The 18,911-nt window shown below is 46.3% G+C and overlaps 1 protein-coding gene across 14 annotated transcripts in view; it reads right to left on the minus strand.

The window, feature by feature from the left end:
• Positions 1 to 18,911, minus strand: part of HIC2 (HIC ZBTB transcriptional repressor 2) — a 177,362-nt gene that overhangs the window by 82,560 nt on the left and 75,891 nt on the right. For 13 of the 14 annotated variants that reach the window (XR_003704106.2, XR_003704105.2, XR_013391010.1 and 10 more), the window contains exon 2: positions 5,514 to 5,562. The exons of the other annotated variant lie outside the window; for it this stretch is intronic. The gene's annotated coding sequence lies outside the window, so the exon portion shown is untranslated. The remainder of the gene's footprint in view (positions 1 to 5,513; positions 5,563 to 18,911) is intronic. 14 annotated transcript variants of the gene reach the window in all.

Here is an 18,911-nt window from a genome sequence, read left to right on the forward strand (position 1 = left end):
GAACGAATTAAGTACTTAACCCGAGGTACCACTGTAAATGTTCACATTTTCTGTGGCTGAAGGTTTGCCAAAGTCTGCTGACGGCTCATTATACTGGCTTTATTGCAGAGATGGGGGGGAGGAAGGGCTCCAGAAGATAATGGACACCAGTTCCCTTCAGTCCCAGCTAACACAGAATCATAGAAATGGAGAGCTGGAAGGGACTGAGGAGGTCATCTAAGCCAAACTCCCTAATCCTGCACACAGTCGTCCCTGGGTGGGAAGACTCTTATTTATGGAGGTAACTTACAGGGTCCTGCCAAGAATACAATTTAAGAATGCCAAGGCATTTTTTTTTTGCAGACCACATTTTCTCATGGGCAAAATTGGTGGCGTTTTCACTTTATAGTGACAGGCGTGGCTAGAGGCAATAGAGGGCGGAGAAGCAAATTTGACTCTCTCACCTTTGCAGGGACGCAGGTGGCGCTGTGGGTTAAACCACAGAGCCTAGGACTTGCCGATCAGAAGGCCGGCGGTTCGAATCCCCGCTACGGGGTGAGCTCCCGTTTCTCGGTCCCTGCTCCTGCCAACCTAGCAGTTCAAAAGCACGTCAAAGTGCAAGTAGATAAATAGGTATTGCTCCAGCGGGAAGGTAAACGGCGTTTCCGTGCGCTGCTCTGGTTCGCCAGAAGCGGCTTAGTCATGCTGGCCACATGTCCCGGAAGCTGTATGCCGGCTCCCTCGGCCAATAAAGCGAGATGAGCGCCGCAACCCGAGTCGGTCACTGCTGGACCTAATGGTCAGGGGTCCCTTTACCTTTTTACCTCACCTTTGCACATAGCCTGCATTGCAGCCAGCCGGTCCTACACGCACGTTAATATATGCTCACCTCTCCATCCTGCCATCCAGACAAGAAAGAGCATTATCGTACTTCCAGGGTGCATTTCCACTTGAGGATGTGGAGCAGAGTTGTCAACGGGCGCGGTCTGAGGGAGGGAGCAGCCTACGGAGAGCCCCACGGATCAAACAGGAATGCCACACTTGGCCCCCAGCCCTGTGACACCCCGCCACCCTTTTTCTAGAGTCACACACCATTGTGGTTCTTAAAGGTAAAGAGACCCCTGACCATTAGGCCCAGTCATGGCCGACTCTGGGGTTGCGGCGCTCATCTCGCTTTATTGGCCGAGGGAACCGGCATACAGCTTCCGCGTCATGTGGCCAGCATGACTAAGCCGCTTCTGGCGAACCAGAGCAGCACACGGAAACGCCATTTACCTTCCCGCCGGAGTGGTACCTATTTATGTACTTGCACTTTGAAGTGCTTTCGAACTGTGAGGTTGGCAGGAGCAGGGACCGAGCAACGGGAGCTCACCCCGTTGCGGGGATGTGAACCGCCGACCTTCCGATCGGCAAGCCCTATCTTTGGTTTAACCCACAAGGCCACGCGCTGTGGTTCTTACTGGGGTCTAAAACTGAACTGGTTCCCCACTCTCAGTTCCAAGTACAGTCGTACCTTGGAAGTAGAACGGAATCCGTTCTGGAAGTCCGTTCGACTTCCAAAAGTTTGGAAACCAAAGTGCGGCTTCTGATTGGCTGCAGGAAGCTCCTGCAGCCAATCGGAAGCCACGTCGTATGTTTGGCTTCCAAAAAAAGTTTGAAAACCGAAACACTCACTTCCAGTTCGGGAGCCGAAATGTTTGCCAAATAACAAAGATCCAAGATACGACTGTACGAAGAACATAGGGGTTTGACGACCGTGTTGCTGGGTGATAAGAGTATCACCCGCTGAGAATCACAGGAAATGTTTGTCTCCAATCTCTCCTGGAAGCCCAAATCTGGAAGTCACCCTACCCATTTTCTGGCCACTCTGGCGCAGATCTGATGGAAGATGCTGCGAGCAGGTCTTTGCTTTGCATTCCCCTCAAGCCGCCGACAGCAGCTGTCAAAACTGAAATGCAGAAGTCCTTTGGGGGTAGGCGCTCCTAACCTTTGCGAGGGGGCCATCGTAATTTCCCTCCCCTTTACCCAGAGTCATCCGCTAATGAAGTCTGTCGTATTAAGAGCTCGAGAGGAGGGAAACCGCCCAAACAGTCGACGCAGCCATTTCGCGAGCCAGCCAAGAAGGTTCATTGGAACCCGGCTTTCCCCTTCAACAATAGTTTATGGTTCCAAGGAATACTGCACATATGCGTGTGCAAACACACACACACACACACACACACACACACCCCAGAGAGCATGGGGGAAGAGGAGAGAGCAGAGCCACACAGAATTTTTTCCGTTTCGTGTAAGTAATCACAATCAAGAGAGAAGACGCAGTCCCATCTTGCATTTCCTTCCCTCAGCCAAAAGGGTCAGGAAGAGGTTATGGGAAAATATGAAACATGTGTCTCTTGGATAGAAAGATCTAACACATGCTCCCTTGCAGGAAATGTACAGGAAAGAACCCAAGAGGACGGTTGCGCGCTCGCCAAAATATTCCCATAGAAACAAACGCTAAATAACATCTCGGTTATGGATTTCGCATGTGTGTTCATCACCTGAACTACTGGCCCCGGAATCAACTCCAAGGTTCTCTCCCCCCATCACCGCCCCACCTTCTTAAATATTTTTCTTCTACAATGTTCTCACTGGCTGTAAATGCTTTCTGTCTAAAACAGTAACACAGAAAGGCTGATCACCTTCCATTCCTTCCTCTCTTTGGGGCGTCTGCTAAAAACATTTCTGTTCAGACAAGCCTACCCAGATACCTAGGATGTTGCTTTGCATTTTAATCCATTTACTGTATAGCTTGTTGTTGATTTCAACTTTTTAAAATGTTTTCAATCAGCGCTTCCCTAAATTTTCAGGCCGCCACCCCGCTTGGTTCCAGAAACTCAGGGTCCCTTGCCCAATTCAGAACAGTAACAATGGCGCATCTGTTCAAAAGTGAATTGAAATTATTGAGTTTAATGAATTCAACAAAGCTAATCAACTTGATACAGTGATACTAAAGATAAAGGTAAAGGGACCCCTGACCATTAGGTCCAGTCGTGGCCGACTCTGGGGTTGCGGCACTCATCTCGCTTTATTGGCCGAGGGAGCTGGCGTACAGCTTCCAGGTCATGTGGCCAGCATGACTAAGCCGCTTCTGGCAAACCAGAGCAGCGCACGGAAATGCTGTTTACCTTCCCGTTTACCTATTTATCTACTTGTACTTTGATGTGCTTTTGAAGTGCTAGGTTGGCAGGAGCAGGGACCGAGCAACGGGAGCTCACCCTGTCGCGGGGATTCGAACCGCCGACCTTCTGATCGGCAAGTCCTAGGCTCTGTGGTTTAACCCACAGCGCCACCCGCGTCCCAGTACAGTGATACCAGTTTTTTCAAAATCTGATAGCCAGGATTTATAACTCCAGTGCTGCCCCCACACCCTGGCAATCCCATCCCGTTTGGAAGCAGGATACCACCCACTTTAGGAACCACTGCTTCAAATTATGGCTGTTGATTGTTTTATCAATAATTTGATTGTTTTATCTTTTTGTAAACCACACTTGGGGGAAGGGTTGCATATATATTTTTTACACAATCAATTGGTGCATAACTCTCATGAAATAAATAAGTGTGTGTGCATTTGGTAGGATGTGCCACTTAAATTAAATCTTCAGCTGATTAATCATGTAGGTCCTTTAAGCTGGTGAAACCGGCATGTGGATAAACCAATTATTTATCCTATACCCTTTCTAAAAATGCTGGCTCTTTGGGGGTTTTTTATTGGGTTGTTGGCTTTGTTTTGGTTTTATGTATTTGATATTTTATGTGAACCGGCCTGAGACCTTCAGGTGTAGGGCGGTATAGAAATTGAATAATAATAATAATAATAATAATAATAATAATAGTTCAAAAGGGGCAGAATACACTCTCCTTATATAGATCATGGATGCAGAATCTGAAATGCCCTGGCCCAATGTTGTAGGCTCTACAACTCCCCCTTGTCCAGTTATCAGGGCATGATGTGAGTTGTAGTTCAGCAATATTGGGGGGTGTATGTGTCCCACGGAGAGCGCAAAATATGGTCTGAAGCTCAACATCAAAAAAACGAAGATCGTGGCCACTGGGCCCATCTCCTCCTGGCAAATAGAAGTGGAAGAAATGGAGGCAGTGAGAGATTTTACTTTCTTGGGTTTCATGATCACTGCAGATGGTGACAGTAGTCATGAAATTAAAAGACGCCTGCTCCTTGGGAGAAAGGCGATGGCAAACCTAGACAGCATCTTAAAAAGCAGAGACATCACCTTGCCGACATGGTCTGTATAGTTAAAGCTATGGTTTTCCCAGTAGTGATGTATGGAAGTGAGAGCTGGACCATAAAGAAGGCTGATCGCCGAAGAACTGATGCTTTTGAATTATGGTGCTGGAGGAGACTCTTGAGAGTCCCATGGACTGCAAGAAGATCAAACCTCTCCATTCTGAAGGAAATCAGCCCTGAGTGCTCACTGGAAGGACAGATCCTGAAGCTGAGGCTCCAAGATTTTGGCCACCTCATGAGAAGACAAGACTCCCTGGAAAAGACCCTGATGTTGGGAAAGATGGAGGGCACAAGGAGAAGGGGACGACAGAGGACGAGATGGTTGGATAGTGTTCTTGAAGCTACCAGCATGAGTTTGACCAAACTGCGGAGGCAGTGGAAGACAGGAGTGCCTGGCGTGCTCTGGTCCAGGGGGTCATGAAGAGTTGGACACGACTAAACAACAACAACAAAACGACTAAACAACATGTGTCCCACAGGTCCCTTCTATACCTGGTGCACACACTTTTTTTATTAACAACCTAGCATTTCCCATCACTAGGGACTCTTAGAGCAAAGGCCCTCATCTATACATTTCTGCAGATTCTAATGGGCGCCTAATGCAGAATCGCAACACCTTTCTTTCAGAGAAATCCCTCTGGAATAACCACCAAACCCGTCCCCCCCCCCCCTCACGGGGTGCGCAGGCCTGCACTAAAAAGCGATGATGCAACCCCTCTTCTTTCCTAACTACCCTGATCTGAGTAGTACAAGAAGCTATGGATGGACAAATCTGTCAGTTTTGGGTTCTCCCAGTTTCTCAATTTACCGCTCTTACCACCATCATTTCTGCATCAGCTGTAAGATTTAGCGCTCACATTTTTGTGTGGACTTTGACACCAAACGCACACTTCCTAGAATCACTATCCTGCATTATTATTTTTTACGTCACTCTTACACATTCATGCGTTCTCAGGCACATTTCCCCCTAATATATGCATTTTATGGTTTTAAGAGAACCGCCCTGCAAAACGTGGAGAGCTTCGGCTCTCAAATGAGTCGAAGGAGGTACATTTAAGCTCTGTGTGTCGTTTCAGGAAGGGCAAATCAGGTAGATTCGGTTTGAAATGAGAAACAAACCACATTTCTCCTCCATTTCTCCAAGAGTTGGTGTAATTCTTGGATACAACACAGCGTTTCCATTTCTGGACAGCATAAGAAGCTAAGAACATTTTAAATACATATTTGTGTGTGTGTGTGTTTTTCTTACCTCAGCTACCAACAGGGGGAGTTCGCCCTGGGGCAACAGGCAACATTACCTGTAGGAAAGAGAGAGAAAGAGGTCAATGGTCAATTGGTTTTGATCAGGGATGAATAGTATAAATAAGCAAACCCTTATCACTTCCTCTCCATCATTTACCCCTCTACCCTGCTCTGCTAAAATAGGGGTGGGGAGAGACTTGGAAACCCGGGGCCACAAATGGCCCTCAGTTTAATTTCATGCAGGTGAAGCGGGGGGGGGGGGGGAATCGAATCCTGAAAGGAAGTTTTTTTGGGGGGTTGCTGAAAAAGAAATGGGGGGGGGGGAGAGAGAAAAACATTGAGAGGGGGGTTGAAAGAGAGAAAGGGTGGGGTCCCATCTCCCCATTCTTGATTCTGGCTCTCTACAGTACAGTGGTACCTTGGTTCTCAAACTTAATCCATTCCGGAAGTCGGTTCCAAAACCAAAGCGTTCCAAAACCAAAGCACGCTTTCGCATAGAAAGCAATGCAAAACGGATTAATCCGTTCCAGTCTTAAAAAGAGATTCCCTCCCTCTATCCTAAAAGAAATGCCTATTGAGAAAACCAGCCCCCTTTTGCCTTCCAGAGGGGCGACCCAGGCAACGGGAGGGCAGCATGCAGAGGGATATGGATAGAGGCGTACACACAGGATGATCACTAAATCACAGTCCATCCCTCGCCCATCAATTTGCTGAACACATCTCCCTGCTTCCCCAACCTCTGATAGAGAGATCTGACTTGGAGCTTGTTATGGCTGTTTCGTTTGCTAGCTTTGTCAGGTAATGGTGGTCATAAAAGGATGTCATATAGAGGAGGGAGAAAGGTTGTTTTCTGCTGCTCCAGAGAAGCGGACACGGAGCAATGGATCCAAACTACAAGAAAGAAAATTCCACCTAAACATTAGGAAGAACTTCCTGACATTAAGAGCTGTTCGACAGTGGAATTTGTTGCCAAGGAGTGTGGTGGAGTCTCCTTCTTTGGAGGTCTTTAAGCAGAGGCTTGACAACCATATGTCAGGAGTGCTCTGATGGCGTTTCCTGCTTGGCAGGGGGTTGGACTCGATGGCCCTTGTGGTCTATTCCAACTCTATGATTCTATGATCCCCATCCAGCCACAGTTCTAGAATAACAGGTTTGCAATACACCTTGCCAGGTGTGTTTTTAAAAAATGAGTTGGGTAGGCTGGAAAGTTTTCTGCTCCTGAATGCTTTTAGACCCAACCCAACACAAATTAAGGCCCAGAGATTTTGATTTTATTTTTTAAGCACCTAAAAACCTTTGACAAACAGCAAGGTTGTCTGCTAAGCAAGCATGTTGAAATTCGATTTCGCTAACGTGTCACTGGGACGTGGGTGGCACTGTGGGTGTCACTGGGACGTGGGTGGCACAGAGCCTAGGACTTGCCGATCAGAAGGTCGGCGGTTCGAATCCCCGCAACGGGGTGAGCTCCCATTGATGGGTCCCTACTCCTGCCAACCTAGCAGTTCAAAAGCATGTCAAAGTGCAAGTAGATAAATAGGTACCGCTCCGGCGGGAAGGTAAACGGTGTTTTCGTGCGCTGCTCTGGTTCACCAGAAGCGGCTTAGTCATGCTGGCCACATGACCCGGAAGCTGTACGCCAGCTCCCTCGGCCAGTAAAGTGAGATGAGCGCTGCAACCCCAGAGTCGTCTGCGACTGGACCTAATGGTCAGGGGTCCCTTTACCTTTAACGTGTCACTAACCAATGCAACCCCTGCTCTTCTGCAAACCATTTCAGGCATCAAATGCAACTCGTCCCCAACACACAAACCCCAACAACCGCAGAAGCACACCATGCATTGTATTTTGCAAGCTGGAACAGATATTCTAATTGTGAATGGTTCAGGCATCCCGCGAACGACATTCAGTAAAGCCATCGTTTTTCGACTAGAGATACACAGGGATGATAACTAGGTTAAGGCTCAGGGCCTTGCCAGTGTGCGCTCTGCAGATGACAGCCGTGATTTACACAAAGGTTTGGCACAAAACCGAACCACATTTATTTCCTGACCATCCTCAGGGGAGTTTGGAGTGGCACAAATAGGGGTCATATCCTTGCTGTGCTTCCGCTGGCAAGCTGAAGACCATTTTTCCCCAACAGGCTTTCGGGAACTGATTGTTTTCAAGGAAACGGCTTTTAATAGTGCTGCTGTTTTTACTATCTATATATTAGCATACAGTGGTACCTTGGTTCTCAAACGCCTTGGTATTCAAACAACTTCAAACCCAAACTCCGCAAAGAAGGGTTCCGGTTTGTGAACATTTTTTGGAAGCCGAACGTGCTTCGTTTTGAGTGCCACACTTCCGTTTTGAGTGTTACGCTGAGGTCTGTCTGTTTTTGCTATTTATTTTGTGTTTTTGCGGCTCTCATTTTTGCAACTGTGTGAACCCAGTTCAGCTACTGATTGTGTGACTGAAGTACATTCTTTATTGCTTTCATTTTAAGGATCAATGGTCTCTTTAGATAGTAAAATTCATGTTGAATTGTTGTTTTAGGGGTTGTTTTTAAAAGTCTAGAATGGATTAATCCATTTTGCATTACTTTCTATGGGAAAGCGTGCCTTGGTTTTGGAACGCTTTGGTTATGGAACAGACTTCCAGAACGGATTAAGTTTGAGAACCAAGGTACGCTGTTTATGTTCTCTTACTGTTTTATTTCTATTATAGTTTAATTACTTTTTTTTACTATTATCTTTTATTTGTTTTTCTGTGTACTAATTTTTGTAAGCTGCCTTGAGTCCCCAACTGGGGGAAAGGTGGGATATTAATAATAATAATAATAAAAATCCCCCAAAAGATGTTTTAACTATTTACCTGCGCAACCTACAGCAGCCAGAATCCTGTATATGCAGAAATGGAAAGAAGGAGAAGTACCAACTAAGGAGGAATGGCTTCGAAAGTTAATGGACTATGCGGAAATGGCGAAATTGACAGCAAAAGTAAGAGATAAAAGAGATGAACTGTTTATGGAAGAGTGGAGACCCTTTCCGGACTATTTGAAGAACTGTTAAATGAAAACGTGGGCAGGGTACAAATTATGAGCAGCGGAATGAAAACGGTGATAGGTGAAACAGAGAATAATTGTATTAGATTTAAGCATGCTGTATAAAGCAGTAGGTATAAAGTGGGAATAAAAACATCATGGAAGTAAGGGTGGGAATTAAAAATATCAAGAAAAAAATATATTGAAAAGCATATACAGTTGTTCCTTGGATCCCGAACGCCCTGGAACGTGGACGTTTTGGCTCCCAAACACCGCAAACCCGGAAGTGATTGTTCCGATTTGCGAACTATTTTTGGAACCCGAACGTCCCATGGGGCTTCCGCGGCTTCTGATTGGCTGCAGGGGCTTCCTGCTGCCAATCAGAAGGCTGTGATTTGGTTTTCGAATGTTTTGGAAGTCGAACGGATTTCCGGAATGGATTCCATTTGACTTCCAAGGTACCTTCCAAGGTAATGTGCAAATAAAAAATATGTAATATCAATAACAACAATAATGAATATACTAGCAATGACGTAGAAGGAAGATTAAGCTGAGAGGCTGCTGTGAGTTTAACAGTCCAAGCTGTTTGCACTGCACTGTGATACCTGAAGAGAATTGTGGCCAGTTATCAACAAAAAACAAGTGTGTTGATGGCTTAGGACCTTAACTGGTTCATTTCAATCCATCAAATCATCATAGCCAATAGAGCAAAATTAAAAAGCACACAGCACCCAATAATCTAAGAGGAAAACAGATTGCAGGGTACAACATATGAACAATCATACGACTGGTCCTTAAAGGAAGTCCTTTCAGTTTCAGGTGGCGAGTTGTTCTCTTGCTCACACTGCTACCGATAGAAATTTAACATGTGCAGTGATGAGTTTTTATCTTCCATTAGATGTTCAACATAAAATTGAACTGACTGTTTTGGTAGTTTGGTCAGCAAAGCGTGCGCCGTATGCTGCCAAACTCCCAATGCCAAAATTTCAGAACAGAAGGACGTGATCCACAGAACTAGATAAGCAACATCTAAATCCGGCAACGGTAGAATTCGGATTTCGAACTTTTCCAAATGTCATTACTGAAATCCAACGGGGTGATACTTCAGAATGAATAACAAAACCACTCAAAATTCATCCAAAAGACTAGAGAGATTCAACCAAACCATGATTCACCAGCAATTTACCAATCTCTAATTCAGTAATTAAACTCTGCCGTGATGAAAAAGGAAACCAAGTCCCCTTCTTTTCGATCCCTTCCACAGACAGTCTACCAATTGAAATACTTTACTGTCACTTGTACAACTTGAATACAGTGAAATAATATGAATATGAAATAATATGAAACACATTTAGGTAGACAGATCAGCAGAATATGAACATCTAAATATATTTTGCCAGACCAATGCATATTTTTGATGGGACCACATTTCGCCCTCACATCCCTTTCAGCTCTAATTAATCTCCGGTCATGGTGATATACTGAAAAGCCATGGTTTCATGGTTCAGACGCCTGTTGCAACAATGATAAATGGTATTCCTTCATTAACAGAAGCATCACATATATAAAAGGCACCAGATCTCTGTAGCTCCAGAGATGGTAACTTCCATTAATAAAAATAAAGCTGTACGGAGCTCACTCAACAATAGGAAATATAAGAACATATAAGAGGAGCCTTGCTGGATGAGGCTAGTGCCCCAACTATGAGGGGGGTGAATTAAATTTGTATACCGCCCTTCATCCGCAGATCTCAGGGCAGCCCAAACCATAAAATTACAATACAAAAAACACAAAATCTAATGCAGCGTCCTCTTCTCATAGTGGCCAACCGGGTATCTATGGGAAGCCTCGCATTCTGCGGCCACAGAGGTGGAATATAGCTTTATCCTCCAATTTCTCCTACTCTCTTACAACAGAAAAATCTATGACTGGCTCAAAGTAAAATAAATGAGTGTAAGTGAGCAAGCACGTTCATGCGCATACATATGTGTGTGTGCATGTGAGAGAGCGCAGAATCCTTAATAACTGTCCCCAATCTCCAGTCTCCTTGCCTATTGGTTTCAGTGGGTACCCCAAAGTACTATTATTATTACAGTGGTACTTCGGGTTACAGGCGCTTCAGGTTACAGACACTTCAGGTTACAGACTCCGCTAACCCAGAAATAGTACCTTGGGTTAAGAACTTTGCTTCAGGATGAGAACAGAAATCGCACTGCAGCAGCGGGAGGCTAAAGTGGTACCTCAGGTTAAGAACAGTTTCAGGTTAAGAACGGACCTCCGGAACGAATTAAGTTCTTAACCCGAGGTACCACTGTACTATTATTATTATTGTTATTATTGTTATTATCCACTCATCTGACTGGGTTGCCCCAACCACTCTGGGTGGCTCCCAACAAAATATTAAAAACACTAATATCAAAGTGAGTGCAACATTGTAAATAAGCGCGTCCCCCCCCCCCCCCCCGCAAATTGGCAAGCCTTCTGGGAGGGGGCGCTGGCAGAGAAGTACAATGGTGCCTCAGAAGTTGAACGGAATCCGTTCCGGAAGTCTGTTTGACTTCCAAAATGTTCAGAAACCAAGGCGTGGCTTCCGATTGGCTGCAGGAGCTTCTAATTGGAAGCTGCGTCGGACGTTCGGGTTCCAAAGAACGTTCGCAAACCAGAACACTCACTTCCGGGTTTGCGGCGTTCGGGAGCCAAAACGTCCGAGTCACAAGGCGTTCGTCAACCAAGGTAGGACTGTAACTCCATGTTGTATGTCTACACTGGGGCAGGGAGAGAAACTGCTGTCTGAAATCCTGAAGGGCGTCTGCCAGTCAGTGTAGACAACACTGTGCTCCATTGATCTGACTGGGCATAAGGCAGTTTTCTATATCTGTCTTTGTATCTCAGTCATTATCTGTACCAGATGAAGGGCTATTTTTCTAGAAAAAGAGGTGGCAAATTAGCCATAAACGGTGCCCACCTGAGAGGTGCCGCAACTGAGTTCCGGCTGAAAAAAAAGTTCTGGCCAGATAGGAAATGGTTTCTATATAAGATTGGGTTTTTCTTAACACCATTACAAAAATAAAATAATACAAGAAGGTTTTGGTTGTTAAATCGCCCTAAAAGGTTTCGCAGGAAAAGAATCACAAATGAATGGGTACCTGGGATAGCTCAGTCGGTAAAGCACAACTCTTAATCTTAGTGTTGTGGGTTCGAGTCACACACTGGGCAAAAGATTCCTGAATTACAGGGAGCTGGACTAGATGACCCTTGTGGCCTTTTCCAACTCTACAATTTTGCTATGATTCCATGAAAGAAAAAACATGTTTCGCAATGCTTCCCCCCCACGATCACCCGATGCGCACAAACGCACATTCAGTGGGCTGGGAGGAAAATGCCTGCACACACAAACACACCCCATTATCTGGGACTGCGCAGAGACCGAGAGAAAGATAATCCCACAAGAACAAAATAAAGCCAAGAATGTAGGACAGTAAAAAAAGAAAAATGCAGCGGATATATACAACAGTCGTAGTAATATTAAAGCAAATGTGAAACTATGAGCCAAAACGGACTTAGTACAATCGTACTTCGCTTCCCAAAAGCCTTGCGAGTCGAAAGTTTTGGCTCCCTAACGCCGCAAACCCGGAAGTGTCTGTTCCAGTTTGCGAACGTTCTTTGGAACTTGAACGTCCGACGTGGGTCCCGTGGCTTCCGATTGGCTGCAGGAGCTTCCTGCAGCCAATCGGAAGCTGTGCTTTGGTTTCTGAACGTTTTGGAAATCGAACGTTTTGGAAGTCGGACTGTACAATACAAGCCCCAGTTTGATTTTGTGTGTGTTTTAGTTAGGGACAAAAGCTGTCTTATACAGTCATACCTCAGGTTACAGCCGCTTCAGGTTGAGTTTTTTCGGGTTCCGTTCCACCAAAACCCGGAAGTACTGGAACGGGTTACTTCCGGGTTTCGCCGGTCACGCATGCGCAGAAGTGCTAAATTGCGCTTTGCACATAAGCGCTGAATCGCAACCTGCGCGTGCGCAAACGCGGATTGCGAACGCTGCAGGTTGCGAATGTGCATCTTGCACGCATCACGTTCACAACCCGAACGTCCACTGTACTGAGTCAGACCAAAAGGACACCTGCAGGTTTAGGGCAGTCTATAAATTTAATTTATAGAGAAGAGGATGACAGAGGACAAGGTGGTTGGACACTGTTCTCGAAGCTACCAGCATGAGTTTGACCAAATTGCGGGAGGCAGTGGAAGGCAGGAGTGCCTGGAGTGCTCTGGTCCAGGGGGTCACAAAGAGTCGGACACGACTAAACGACTAAACAACAACAATAAATTTAATTAACAGCAGCAACAACAGCCCAATACTGCCTGCCTGCCTTGACTGGCAGCATGGCTCTCCGTGGTTTCAGGGAAGAACCTTTCCCAGTCCTGCCTGGGGGGTGCCCATAGGGACTGAATGCGGAGTATGCAAAGCGGTGCTCCCACCACTGAGCAACACAGCCCTCCCCCCCCCCCACTCAAGACCACAAGACATTTTGCAGAACAGGAAAAGGGGACATCCTGTTACGTTGAACCCTCATCACCTGTTGCAAAATGCCAATTCAGATCAAGAACCAGAGAGGTAGAGAAAAGGGGGGGGGAATTAAGTGTGTGTGAAGGGGGTGTAAAGTGAGAAAAAGGAACGGGGGGGAAAAAATTCCAAGATTGAGGACTCAGGATGGGGTGAGAGCAGGGCAGGAAGAACCCGAGTGAGCATCTAAGATCGCAGTGTACAATTTCTTGGCTCGTCTCCAGCAGCTGGAAAGCATTCTATGGACTCAGGCCAAAATGTTAAGTTATTATATTCAAAAGACCATCTGAATCTCCCCCCCCCCCCAGCTCAAGTGAGGCCGGCTTGCGGCTCTCGTTTATGCTGTATATCAACTGAATATCAAACCACATTTTCCGCCTCCTGAATAACAAAAGCTTGGTAGTTTCGGCCTCCCATATGGCCTATTGTTAAGATTATTTCCAAACACCCGGGCTGCTGCTCTGTTTCTGAGGGCTCCACGCAGCATTCCAGGAGTATTGCTTAAATCTCTTTTTTAAGGGCACAAACACACAAAGAAACTGGCATTACGAAAACCAAGACAAAGAGTTAAAAGCCGAAACAGAAACAAACTGAATTACACCCCAACACTGATGGTGTTTTGAGTGCTTGCTGAAGTCAAGATACCTCAGATGGAACTGAAACTGATTTGATACACGCAATTGCTGTCATTTAAAAATGGTTTTAGGCGCGATGGCTTCAAAACCGAAATTTATATATGCAATTGTTCCAACTGCTTTTTTTTTTTTTTTTACATGTGAACATTACTGCTTTTACTGCGCAGCGTGTTTCTTTGAGGTGCCTAATGAGAAGGGATTAATAAATGAAGAACAGGTAGATCTATATCTATGTAACATTACAGTGTTTGCTTGCGTGCGTAAAATCTATAGGCAATTGATATTTACAGTATTTGCAAGCGCTTCAAGATGCCCCATGGGGAGCAGTTAATAGATGAAATAAATAGAGATGGAAATAAATAATCAGAGGTGGATATCTAATCTTTTACAGCCCCTTACCCTCTCCCTGCTCTGCTTTGGGTCTTCTTAAGCCCATTGTAACATGCAAACTGTTTTCTGGAAGAGGCAGCTGGCAAGACCATCCTTTGCCTCCCTAATCAGGAGGTGAGCGACGCCATAAACCGACCTAACAAAAGGAGACCACACAGAATCAGGCAGCTCACAAAGAGGAGCCCGGCTGATTATGCTGCTATTATGGGGTGGCGGGAGGAGAGAGAGAGAAGGCCTGTGAATTTAAACCAGGAATTCAAACCGCACCCATACAGAGACATCACCTTGCTTAGCCGGAGAAGGGAGGATCCCTTCATAAAAATGGGGGGGGGGAAACCCAGGGTGTCTGCATCGATATGCAAACCATGCAAATATCCAATTATTTGCAACAAGCAAATACGAAAGCCATGCGTCAATATCTGCAATGTGCGCAGGCCACTTGAGGATCGCGAAACATCATAGCCGGAATCAGAACTCGAGGCAAACTTGGGGAGGGGAAAAAAAAAACCAGAGGTCTGTGAAACTTTCCCGAACCTAATTCAGAGCCTGTGCGTGTAAAATAGGCATTTTAAACCCATTCATTCCGTATTTTAAATCTCTTAGCAGAGCTATAATTATAAAGGTTTATCCTGCTGTCAAATTTGCTTGCATTTTTTTAAACGGTTGTTTTGATTTGTTCTATTTTTGGAGTTTGTTTTGAGCTCTGTGTATTGTAGTGCTTGCTTCCTCGGGAAGGTATCTGCCCTGAAAGCCAGCCGAAGAATAATACATCAATGAATGGGTGAACGGATGAATGAATGAATGACAGCTCAGTTGGTTAGAGCACAGTGCTGATCATGTCAAGGCTGCAAGTTCGATCCCTGTATGGAACAGCTGCATGTTCCTGCACTGCGGGGGACTGGACCAGATGATCCCTCAGGGTCCCTTCCAACTCTCCAATTCTATGAATGAATAACTACCGATAACATGCACATACATGGCTGAGCAATATGAGCAAAAGCAAATTTGCAGGATCCATGGGGTGCAGAGACCTGTCCAACTGGGAATTTGTACTTTGCTTGCAGAAGGTCCCTGCAAATCCCTGACACCTCCAGTTTGATCAGGTAGTTAGTAGGCGATGGAAAGGACTCCCTCTCTCCATGAGCCGCCAGAGGACGGCTGCCGACCAGAGCTGACATTACTGGGCTCTATGGCCAAGCCTTTTCAGACAAGGGGGGGGGGGGGGAAACAGCTGGTGAAAACAGGACTCTTGATCCTGAGAAGACTACACAGGAAGGTGCAACTCTGAAAATTGACTTTACGCGCAGGTTAATGCAAGAAGCTGCCTTATAGAGAGTCAGGCCATTGGGTCCATTTAGTTCGGTACCCTCTGCACTGACTGGCAGTGTCTCTCCAGGGGTCTCCCTATGGGGTGATGCTGGGGATTGAAGGTGGGACATTCTGCACGGAAAGGGGCCACTCAGCCTTATTTAGTCCAAATTTAGTACTAAATGTGTAAATTATTTGAAGGGCAACTGTAGTCAAACAAACACGTTGGTAGGATTGCAAGAAGCTCTGTAAGGAAAGGTATAAAAATCACTGCAGAGAAGAATAAGAAAGTATGATGCTTTGATGTTCTTTATTTGAAAACAATGGTTAAGTAGTGAAAATGCAGAAATTTGAAATGAAAGGCAGAAAATCATAAGGAAGGTTTGAAGGAAGTCATGGCCCTAAAAAAGCCAAATTATATAATATAAGAGGAGAGATTGTAATGGAAAGCATTATTGTAAAATTAATAAAAATGATATGGCAAAGAAAGAAACTTCAACTGGCATCTCCAACAGAGGAAAACTGAAGGCTGGCAGCGAGGGAGCAGAAGGGCAAAGTGCTTCTACCACCCATCAGCTGCGCTTCGGTCCAAACATGCAAGAGGCAGGCCACTTCCTGCCCACACTGCGAGAAGCGAAGTGGAGCTGGTGGAAGAGGCAGAAGGTGCTCCATTCAACCTCTGACTGGCTGCTAAGTTTCCAGCCCATCAGTAGGCAAACTAAGGCCCAGGGGCCGGATCGCCTTCTCGATCCAGCCCACGGACGGGTCCAGGAATCAAGAGTGTTTTTACATGAGTAGAATGTGTGCTTTTATTTAAAATGCATCTCTGGGTTATTTGTGGGGCATAGGAATTCATTCATATATTTTCCCCCCAATATACAGTGGTACCTCTGGATGCGAACGGTATCCGTTCGGGAGCCCCGTTCGCATCCAGAAGCGAACGCAACCAGCGCGTGTGCAGGTCGCTGCTTCCGCACATGCGCGTGACCTCATTTTGACCGTCTGCTCATGCGCGAGCAACGAAACCCAGAAGTAACGTGCTCCATTAGTTCCGGGTCGCTGCAGCACACAACCTGAAAATACTTATCCCGAAGCTACTTCAACCCAAGGTATGACTGTATAGTCTGCCCCCCCCACAAGGTCTGAGGGACAGTGGACCGCCCCCCTGCTGAAAAAGTTTGCTGACCCCTGTGAATCCAGCCTGCAAAGATTTTAGCAGAAAAAGGAGTGGAGTAACCCAGCCACCCTCTACCAGCCCGCTATGAGTTCAAAAGCAGACAAGGGTGTTTTCAGGTGTTATTAAAATTTGGGTGGGTAATTTATAAGACAAACCCTCCTTTTCCGACACGCCTTCTGAGTGGAGAACATTATCCATATTGACTTCGCTACAGGATTTGAAATTGATTACGGTTGTACCTTTATTTCACTCTGAGCCAGTCTCAGATTTTTCTGTTGTAAGGCAGCAAGAGCAATTGGAGGATAAAGCTATACAGTCGTACCTTGAGTTGACGAACAGAATCCGTTCGACTTGCAAAACATTTGAAAACCAAAGTGCGGCTTCTGATTGGCTGCAGGAGTCTCCCAGAGCCAATCAGAAGCCCTGTCGGGACGTTTGGCTTCCAAAAGTAGCTCGCAAAGCAGAACAGTGACTTCTGGGTTTGCAGTGTTCGGGAGCCAAAACGTTCGGGAACTAAGCTGTTCAAAAACCAAGGTACGACTGCGTTTTATATCTAAGCATTGTTGTCTTAACTGCTGTATACTGCAGCTTCCCCCCCCAGATTTTGCTTTTACATTGTTTTCGTATGTGCAATTGTTTCCACAGTTTTTACGAAGACCTCCAATGAAGGTGACCACCACCTTCCAAGCAAGGCAGCCTCTTCTGCAGTCAAAAAACCTTGTGTCCTCAGGAAGCTATTCCTAATATTTTGTCAGAATCTTGTTTGCAATTTGAATGCATCGGGTTTGGAGCAGCAGAAAGCAAAAATGTTCTCCGGACATGAGAATATCAGTATTAGCACCTCTCGGTCTTCTCTTCTTTGGATTGTATAGTGGTACCTCGCAAGACGAATGCCTCGCAAGACGGAAAACTCGCAAGAAGAAAGAGTTTTCCGTTTTTCGAGGTGCTTCGCCAGACGAATTTCCCTATGGGCCTGCTTCGCAAGAAGAAAGCCCATAGGGAAATCTCCGGGGACCTCTTTTAAAATGCTGGCGGTCGGGAGCAAAGACTTTCGCCCACCGCCGGCCTTCAGAAGAGGTCCTGGACCTCTTCTGAAGGCCGGCGGGGGGCAAAAGTCTTTGCTCCCCCCCGCCTGCCTTCCCGGGACAGCGGAGGCTTCTCCGCTGTCCCGGGCGATCTTAAAATGCTGGCGGTCGGCAGCAAAGCCCTCCTGTCCCCGGAGCTTGCAGGGCGGGAGGTGGGGAGAAGGGCTTTTCTTCCCACCGCCAGCCTTCAGAACAGCCTTCTGAAGGCTGGCGGTGGGAAGAAAAGCCCTTGTCCCCCCCACCCCAGCCTTCAGAAGAGGTCGGGGGACAGACTGTCCCCGGACCTGGTCTGAAGGCGGTTTCCATAGGAATGCATTGATTGATTTTCAATGCATTCCTATGGGAAACCGTGCTTCGCAAGACAAAAAACTCGCAAGAAGAAAAAACTCGCGGAACGAATTAATTTCGCCTTGCGAGGTACCACTGTACTGAAAATAACTTTTAAGATACTCCTTAGGAACTTGTTTTCAAATGAAAGAAAATAAGCGTCCCATACATACTACATTACCAAGGTTCATTCCAGGCCACCAACAACCCCTGAAGAACTTTTAGTATCATTTCCTACATGTCTTTCCCACTTCTGCTCCAAGGAGCTCACATCTCTCCTCTCATCACCTGTGTGAAGTATACTACTCTGAGATTTAGTGACTGACCCAACGCAAGCCAGCAGCAGTATTAGAAATTAGCCAGGCGCCAGGTGCAATTTGCAACTGACGAGGGTCCAACTGTGACCATGTGGATGCCAACTGTGAGCAACTTCTCTGGATGCTAGGTTGGCAACTGACCTCTCCATCTGACTGGCCCCTCCAGCTTTCTTAAGCAGAAGTGCTTATTCACTGCACCAACCTTTTTCCTCCAGCGAGTAGATGGTTCACTCCCTACAACGACCCTGTGAGGTAGGTTAAGAGGCTGTGACTGACTCCAAGCTCAGTGAGCTTCAGCCCGGACACTGAGGTCCAGCTCCGAGGGCCTTCTGGCGGTTTCCTCACTGCAAGAAGTGAGGTTACAGGGAACCAGGCAGAGGGCCTTCTTGGTAGTGGCGCCCGCCCTGTGGAACGCCCTCCCATCAGATTGCAAGGAAATAAAGAACTATCTGACTTTTAGAAGACATCTGAAGGCAACCTTGCTTAGGGAAGTTTTTAATGTTTGATGTTTTATCGTGTCTTTAATATTCAGTTGGGAGCCGCTAAGAGTGGCTGGGGAAACCCAGACAGATGGGTGGTGAA

The sequence above is a fragment of the Podarcis muralis genome, chromosome 16 (assembly GCF_964188315.1).
Source record: "Podarcis muralis chromosome 16, rPodMur119.hap1.1, whole genome shotgun sequence".
Classification (NCBI taxonomy): domain Eukaryota; kingdom Metazoa; phylum Chordata; class Lepidosauria; order Squamata; family Lacertidae; genus Podarcis; species Podarcis muralis.